The sequence below is a fragment of the Poecilia reticulata genome, chromosome 20, assembly GCF_904066995.2.
Source record: "Poecilia reticulata chromosome 20, P_reticulata-male-v2, whole genome shotgun sequence".
Lineage (NCBI taxonomy): Eukaryota > Metazoa > Chordata > Actinopteri > Cyprinodontiformes > Poeciliidae > Poecilia > Poecilia reticulata.
The window spans coordinates 4,894,660-4,903,825 of NC_088849.1; the positions used below are offsets into that span (position 1 = coordinate 4,894,660).

At 37.6% G+C, this 9,166-nt stretch overlaps 1 long non-coding RNA gene across 2 annotated transcripts; it reads right to left on the reverse strand.

Moving 5' to 3' along the window:
- Nucleotides 1–764: 764 nt before the first annotated feature.
- Nucleotides 765–3,239, reverse strand: LOC145549467 (uncharacterized). Of its 2 annotated transcripts, none has more exons than XR_014085458.1 (4): nt 3,083–3,239; nt 2,250–2,307; nt 1,288–1,363; nt 765–1,127 (listed from the first exon to the last, which is right to left on the reverse strand). It is a non-coding gene; the product is annotated as an uncharacterized LOC145549467 (long non-coding RNA). The 2 variants fall into 2 exon arrangements; XR_014085459.1 differs by having other exon boundaries at nt 2,916–3,239.
- Nucleotides 3,240–9,166: the final 5,927 nt, after the last annotated feature.

The following is a 9,166-nucleotide window of genomic DNA, read 5'->3' on the forward strand; positions in this document are numbered from 1 at the left end:
CAAAACTCAGAGAGGACATCCCTCAAAACTCCTCCATCATCAATAGCCTTTTCTCGCCTTCCGTCAGGAAGCACCACTTGAATGCATATGTCCTCCTGAGTGACACCTGGATCACAAAAATGTGAAATTAGTTCTTTCAGGATCTGGCCACGATGAAGAACAAGGATTTTCTTAATCCCTTCTCTCTGAACAATGGGCTCGTTCAAAGAATCAAATAGTGAAGAAGAAAGCACTGGACTAGATGGCTGTGGAGACAGAGGAAGGGTGTCATCAAGACTGAGACTATCTGTGTTAGAAATGTGTCCTGTGAAAAAGGTGACAGTGCCACTGTCTTCTAAAATGTCCCCGTTGATTCCTGCATGTTGCTCTTGGACATTGGACAAATCAGCCATGTCATCAGTAGAGTAAACTAGGTGAACATTATCACTGCTGCTGTTTGTCAGGACACTGTTGGTTCCAACATATATGACATCAATGCTGTCTGGTGCTTTGGATTGAGTCAGTAGAGACTGAGACTGAGAGCGAGTAGAAAAACTAAAAGCGTCTTGGTCATTTCCACTGAGGTTGTCTGGTTCTGAGTCACTGCCAGTGTCCTTCTTTTTGGTTGTTAGGTAAAATCGCAAAACCGGGAGTTTTGTCTGCTCATAAAGTTCTCCAACAGTAATATGTTCATCAAGTGAATGTTCCTGAAAATCTGTCTTGTCAACCTCAAAATCTGTAATTCTTCCCTGTGAATTTCTTTGAGACGGAAAAAACAAACCCACTGCCTTCTCAATTAATTCATTTTTTCTACAGTCCTTTGACACATCAATTTTTCTTGTTCCACCACCTTTCTTTGTCCGAACTTGAAAAAACTTCCCATCTCGAGAATTCATCCATCCTATCTCAACTTTTCGAACACTTTTTTGAGCATTTCTGATGCTAACATTTTCTGAGATCTGCTTTTGATTGTTGCCTTTGTTCCTTGAAATCGTGGCTCTCAATCGGTCAAAAAGTTTTGATTTCCGGCCAGCAGGATCATTTTCCCTTCGTCTGCAATATCCGAGAAGTGCCAGTCGGTCACCATAAGATGGGAGATACTCCTTAAGCTGCTTATCTGTCATGAGCAGAAGGACACTGGAGTAAATCTAGAAAAAAAAATGTTAAAACAGTTATTTAACCTATAAAAATGGGGGGAAACCCAGTAAAAACAGTCACATGATAAAACTGATCTGTCTTCACTATGTCTCTATAATAGTGTTGTATGATAACTTCTAAATGTACTGATTTCCTTAGCAATCTAGCTACCTTATCCTTTTGCAGTCGTTGTATGACTTCCTCTGAAACATCCCGTGATTTTAAGAAGTCATATATCTCATCCATCCTGTGACAATTATACACAATAACTAATGAATAATGTCTAATAAAATATAACATTGCAAAAGATTTATTATGAACATGATAGTAGGGCTGGATGATATTACTGAAAAACATTTCACGATACATTAGTTCATATTAATATTTTTTTAATTTTTTAAATATCTGAAATACTGCCAAACTGGTGATGTGACCTTTCCCATTTTATACACAGCTTTCACACCATAATGTTTTTTAAAAACATTTATGAGGCACAGTGGTGAAGCATAAAACTGCTGCTCCGCAAGTTACTCCACAGCTTGTTGTTAGTTCACCAGAGTTAAATGATGCCATCAACCTAGCTGAGCTAGCCTTGAGAGGTTGAGTAGCATTGACTCTGCCTACATCCTCCAGAATGGTATATGGTTCCGGATCAGAGTTCAGAGAATATTCTATATATTGAATATTCTATCAGACTTACTATCTATTGATATTGATCACGTGTGTGTTGTGATACATATAACTGATTTATTGTCCAACCCTACATGGCAGATAGAAACTGTATTTCAAACTCAAGCTCCTGCTAAAAAAATCAAGATAATAGACAACCAAACAGCTGTGCAGATTTGCAATAATAAACCAATACAAAAAGAAACTACATAAAAGTAATAAAGAAAACTCTACCAGTGTTTCCACAACTAAATGGTAAATTGTAGAGCTTAAGTCTGAAAGATCTGTTTACATTTTTCCCCTAAAATATTTGAATGGTTGATCAATTCTCAAAATGAAATTCTCATCTTTATAAAACAGTGAAATACATGAACATAATCAGAATGATTTTAGTTTTGATCTTAATTACTTTCATTTAAACAGACAATATTATGAATTGGATTTTCACAAGAGTTGCAACTTACCTCTGTTTAGGTTTAGGTTCAGGTCAAAGGAATCTCCTCTGTCTCTTTTGTAGGTATCCTGAAAGTTGAGTAAAGTTAAAGAGTTAAAATTTTCAACAGGGCCTGCTTGTTTTAGGGATTTTTTAAGTTCCTTGTTTTTCTATTTTTATTATTTTTAATTGCTTTTAGAAATATTGTCAATCTAAAGCTGTAGATCTCCAGCATTAGCTTAAGTACATAAAACTGCTAAGAAAACAGTTTGAAAACTGATGCATATTGTACTTGCATATTTTACTCTTGTCTATATGTCGACAAAAACAATTTAACGGGAAAGATAGTGAATCACATTATGCATAACAAAACGTGCATACAACAAGCTGTGGAGTGAGCTTTAACCTACTAGCTAGTGCTTGTATTTATGCCACAAAATAATTATACATATTAACTTGTTGAATTTTTCGAGTACATTAACAAACTTCTTATCGCACTCTGAAATAAAAACGATCTAATTAAAAAAAAAACACTGTTAAATATGCTAACAAGCTTAGCACGCTCTGACGGTTAACCTGCAGCTAGCTCACTTTGCTGAAACAACGACCGATGTACACACCACCACACGATCAAAAAGCATTTAAAACGAAGGAATATAATCAGAAACTATCCAGCAACTTTTTTCCTGATACTTACAGTTCACTCGTTTACATATAAAGCCAGTCTGCAGGCGTTTCCATGGCGACACAAAACTAACTAACACAACTATAACCAAATAAAATCAAAAATGGCGAACCGACCTTTTACTGACTCTTAACCCAATAGCAAATGTTACGGGATAATGAGGTTATAATTATGCTTACCTTGGATTTAGGATCATATTAACTGGGAGCTGGAGCACGCTGTTATCCTAAGGAGGCTTGTCTCCAACTGCTCCGGTATCTCATAATTATGACTTTGAAAGTCGAAATTATGACTTTAAATCTCATAATTATGACTTTGAAAGTCGAAATTATGACTTTAAATCTCATAATTATGACTTTGAAAGTCGAAATTATGACTTTGAAAGTCGAAATTATGACTTTGAATCTCATAATTATGACTTTGAAAGTCGAAATTATGACTTTAAATCTCATAATTATGACTTTGAAAGTCAAAATTATGACTTTGAAAGTCATAATTATGACTTTGAAAGTCGAAATTATGACTTTAAATCTCATAATTATGACTTTAAAAGTCGAAATTATGACTTTGAAAGTCGAAATTATGACTTTGAATCTCACAATTATGACTTTGAAAGTCGAAATTATGACTTTAAATCTCATAATTATGACTTTGAAAGTCGAAATTATGACTTCCTGTTTAGCTTTTTTTTTTTTCATGGCGGAAATGGGCTTCCATAGCTCCTAAATGCTGCCACAATTCTAGAAAAAGGGTGTTTAAAATTTAAAAGAAAGTAATTAAATGAAGTGGATTTTTTTTTTTTTTTTTTTGTTTTTGTTTTTTGGCAAAGCATCCTATCAGTTCTGTTCTGCTTTGCAGGAATCTCCATTGATCTTTGGGCTTTCACTGAACAAAGTGAATCTAGGATATTGTGAATGTGGGAAAGACTCAGCAAATACATTTCTCCTATTCAAGCCTCTGGCAAGGCCTCAGGCTGAGGAGCAGTGGCAAAACTGCAGTGGTGGAACAGCTGCTGTCACTTCCTGTCTGCTTTCTTTTTCTCTCACCAACACAGAGCCTCTCATAGATTCCCAAGTATTATCTAGCCTTTGAAATATACACACTTTTATTAAAAGTTATGCTGTTTTGTAGATCTAGAGTTGTACAAAACAAAGAAAAATGGGAAAAAATATAAAAGATTTTTTTTATATATAGAAAGCAGTCTCTAACAGGGCACACAGGGAGAGCAATTGAATCAATATTAAAGCTTTATGCCTCAGGACCAGAGGAAGAAGAAGAGAGCAGAGAGGCTCGCAGAAGGAGGAATGAGAAGATGGATGCAGAGCTTTTAGTGATTCATCATGAGCAGATCCCTTTCCTGGCTTGGATGACTTTTAAGGGCTCCCCTTTGCTCAGCTGCTTGGGAAAGCACAGCAGCTGTCGGAGCGGAGCTTCCAATCAACACTTCTGTTATAAGGTGTGTGTGTGCAAGAGAGTCCCCTACATCCTGATAGTCTCTGCTCTCATGAAATCTGCTTACTTCAGCATTTGTTAATGAAGCAGAAAAGCTTCATAAAGCACCTGAAATTGGTCGTTTAAAATGAGGCTAACTTTAAGTTTCCCTACAATGTTTTATAATTACCTTGTGCCAATGAAACGTATCTATTTAACCACTATCAGTTGAAATCCATTAACTGTGGCTTAACAATTAATTTCCCATCACTTCCTGCCTGTAATTCATTGGATGTTGTTTCCCATCAGCAGCTTCTCAGATAATGAGTTGCTGCTCATATTGGCTGCAGTCCTGAAGTGACTCTGTACTCCATCTGAAAGCTTCTATATGTTATGTTTCACACCATCAAACTGATGTTCATATCAAACAAGATCACCTCAGGAAATACAAAATGTACAGAATACAATTTTATCATTTTTCTTTTAATTTGTTCTCTAGTATAGCCATCTTCGTGATCCGACCATTTGAGTGGTTTTAATTTGCAAAAGTGTGCTAAAGCAGCACATCTGACCTACTTGGTAGCCATACACCACTCCAAGGATTTGTATAATTTTGTATTTGTTTATTAATTTTTCTCATATGTACACTGTCCTTAGAGGCAGAAAGTGGGAGATGACTGATGTGTTGGCACTAAAAATTTGTTTAAAAAAATACAGGATGCGTCATGATGGGTTCCAGTTTCTTAACCCACATGAAGAACACCAGGAAAACAGGAATCAGATAAAGTTTATTTAAACAATATGAAAAAGGTGACTGAGTGGGTCTGGTCCTTCTGTTAGAAAAACCAAACACCCCAGTTCCCAACAGAATGTTATAGTAATCTACTACTTTTTTGAAGATTAGCTGATCAGATATTTGACATTATATTTTACTAATCAACTGCAAGGCTAGCTGTACATTCTCTGATGAGACTGGTACAAACTCCTACTGGAGGACAAGACAGGCCCTGCAGCAAGTTGCATTGTTGTGATCGCATCAGCATTTGTAAATTTTGTGTGAACTTGCAATTTTCTCTACTCATTGCAACAAGTAGAAATCTGACCAACGTCTTCTTACATGTCAACTTTTAACGGGAATTTAATTGATTGGTAAAAATGTCCGGGGTTTTAATTTGATTGGCATGATGCATAGAAACAAACAACCTTTCTTTTATTGGACATCCTTCCTGAACTGTTGCCTGGTGGGGGATCAGACCAAATGGTGGTGAAGTGCGTTGAGCAGAGTGTAGATGGATGGAACTCAGTGGGTTGCACTGCAGCATTGCAGCTGATGCTTACAAAGCGCAAGTGTCGTTTTACAAATGAACCGCAAAATAAATTTCCTTCATACCATTACAGTCGAAACAAATGGGTGTTGGAGTGCACTGTGCATAAGAGAGCCTGGGGCGATATGAGCTGTTTTTCCATTACATCACCACACCAAAGCAATCACAGTTTGGTTGATAATACTTATCAGCATATGTTTCAGGATATTGTGCATCCCTTCAAACTACCAGGAGTGTAAACATAACTGTGTTAATAGTATGTCCAAAAAATTGACTCACGGCACAACTTTACCCCATGTGTGGGGTAAGTAGAGCATAGATGGAGGCTCCCCCAACCCCCAACTCGACTCCACCTGCCTGTCCACTCACTTTCTCCTTCCCTAAATCTTTTTTCATGCACAAAAACGTTTATAATAATCTTTTTTAGGGTTCTATGTCAACAACGTACAGCAATTTAAACTTTCTTGTTAGACCACATTACGAAAAAAAATGAAGCTTAAAAGAAATTGCAGCTTTGACCACAACTTTTTGAAATAGGAATTGCAAAATCAGTAAATATCACAGAAAAACACAGCCACATCCTGGTGGGACATAAAACACTGATTTTAAACACACGGTTACAAATTTGTTTTGTGAAGTAAACATGTTTCCACCACATCTCACTTCAATCTGGAGAGATTCAGATGGAGCAAGGTAGCGATTAAAAGGTTTATTAACATGCATGCATTAAAGTTCTTTGGCGTTCAGGCCCCGGCCGAGGACATCGACCTGGAATTGCGATGAGCTCAATGAATATTCCATATGCTGATTAGGAAAGTAATCCCCCATAAATTGTCATGGTGGTGTCGAGTTTCCTAACCCACATGCAGAGAACACTCCAAAGACAGGAAATACAATGACGTGATTTATTTACAGTGAATGCGAACAAATGTGAACTCTAGTCCAAGGTTCGTCTGGCAGGTCTCGAGGCAACTAGGGGGGGACAGAGATGGTTAGTCGGGATCCAGGAAATCTTGCTGTTTGGGTGGAGGTTGGTGACTGTACCTGCTTGGGGAGAGTTTTGGGACCGGGGGAGGACCTAGAGAATCGGAGGCTGGTCAGGGGTTTCAGGTTGAAGGCTGAGGTCAGCGGCGGCAGCAGAAGACGGACAGGTCGGAGGCGGCGGCGGAGGACGGACAAGTAAGCCCCTGGGTGGTGAGGGTTCCGTCTCAAGGACTGGTTGTTGACCGGATAATTCAGGACCAGGGCAGCTGTGAAGGCAGAGAAGTGTCCGCATCCTCCTCCACTTATACGCCTCCAAATGGTTAGATGGGGAACAGGTGTGCAGGCGCCGGCCCACGCCCTCAGGAGGAAGGTCACAGGCTCCCTCTAGTGGAAAAGAAAACTGACAAACTTCCGGATCCCAACATAAATGAGGGCTGAGGCTGGGGCTGAAGCTGGCAGTGGACGGCAGGCGGCGCTGGCAGAAATTTTTACAAAAGGGGGGCGCTGGGAATCCTTTGGGGGGGCGTTTGGTATCGACTGTATCGATGGCAGCTCTTCTTCTATTCAGTGTTTGTAGCTTCTGTTAGCTTTTTGGCGCAGCTCCGTTCTCCTGCTACTGGTAGCTAAAATCACGATACCCTCAATGTGTATCCCTTCGTAAAATGAACCCATTTAAATAAAGAAATCAAGAAATCCCTCCAGGGGTGATACCACGATAGAGAGCATTCATTTTATAGCGTTAACACCGGTGCTGTAAGTGGTCCGGTATGAAACGGGTGTGATAGAACAACACAGCACTTTTAAATTTCAATAATCAGAATGCAGAAATTGTTTCCGTTATTTTAAAAGGTTTATGTCAGTCTGCCTTTTCCCCATCGATACTCTTCCCGGCCGCCCTGCACCTTAGGGACTTAAAAAAAAAGATGCGCACATTGCGCAAAACTCTGAAAAAGGAGAAACGGGACATAAATGAAGCAACAAACTAGATGTGAATTATGGCATAAAAACAGAGAATCCGACGCTGAATACTGAAAAAAATCAACACATGATGTGAAACACATGACATTTAGACGGAGCAGCAGGTGATGAGTAAAAATTACTGGTGGTGAGCGTCAATAAACGATAAAATAAATCTAACAACAGGAAAGAAACTAAAGTGAACATAGCAATAAACCAAGAGAGGATAATTCTGATCAAATGAAACTAAATGGAAATGAATGAAGAACAAAATACAAGAATAAACTTAGAAACTAAAGTAAATATGAGCAATAATTAATACAGAGACTGTATGGCAAGAATAAACAGACACTATTTCCAGATAAAAGGTAAAATAACATTGCTGAAATGTCATGGGTTTGTTGAGACCATATCTAGTACTGAGAATAAATATATCTTGCAGACCATAACAGTAAAGAACTGATCACTTATTTATGTTTTTAATTAGATTTGATATATTTATTCAATATTATTTTTATGTCAGTGTTAATGTCATGGGGCTGATGACTCCATGACACTTTCAATTTGACTCATTAGGATTTGGTTATGAACCAGATTTGTTCTTTGTAATTTCTGTCCAGTAAAACCATTAATCTATAAATTAATAGACAGGTCAATATAAAGATATTATCCATGTTTATGTCTCATATTTGCATGGCATTAAAATGAACTTTTGTTTTTCCACTTAAAGCTCTGGTTTGCACAATAAATGCCATGTGGGTGAAGTTTTATGGATAATATTCTGATGTCCCATTCTCCCAAAGGCAGCACAGAGCTGCACCACCAGATACCGAAAGAAACACTGAAGAGAAGAAGAGCTATGATTAATGTAGTTACAGTTCTATCCATGTTTTAATGTTGCAGTGCTCAGTCGTTTTGTAAATAGTTCAAAGTTTAAACTGGCATGCTGAACATCTTTTATCTGGTCATTTTGTGGAATATTTAACAACTAGAAAATGGCAAAGAATAAGAATATTTTTTCCACTCTGATTGGCTGCTGTTAGGCCTACCAATTTTAACTCGAATGTTCATTGTATTTTTCGTAGACGCCTGTATTATTTTTATATTATTATATGTATTATTTTTGATGATAAATACAGAAACAAGCATAAAAATCTAAATATCTACAATAGTGATAGTAATATTGATAAAATAATGGTCAGTGCAAAGTAGCCTGCAAATTCTTTGGTGGGGGCGGTGAGGGACCTGGATAAAGGCTAGGGTGGCGCTGGCCCTAAAAAGGTTGAGAAACACTGGTTTAGACCACCTCTAGTATTGAGAATAAATATATCTTACAGACCATAACAATAAAGAACTGATCACTTATTTATGTTTTTAATTAGATTTGATATATTTATTCAATATTATTTTTATGTCAGTGTTAATGTCATGGGGCTGATGACTCCATGACACTTTCAATTTGACTCATTAGGATTTGATTAAGAACCAGATTTGTTCTTTGCCATTTCTGTCCAGTAAAACTATTAATCTATAAATCAATAGACAGGTCTATATAAAGATATAATC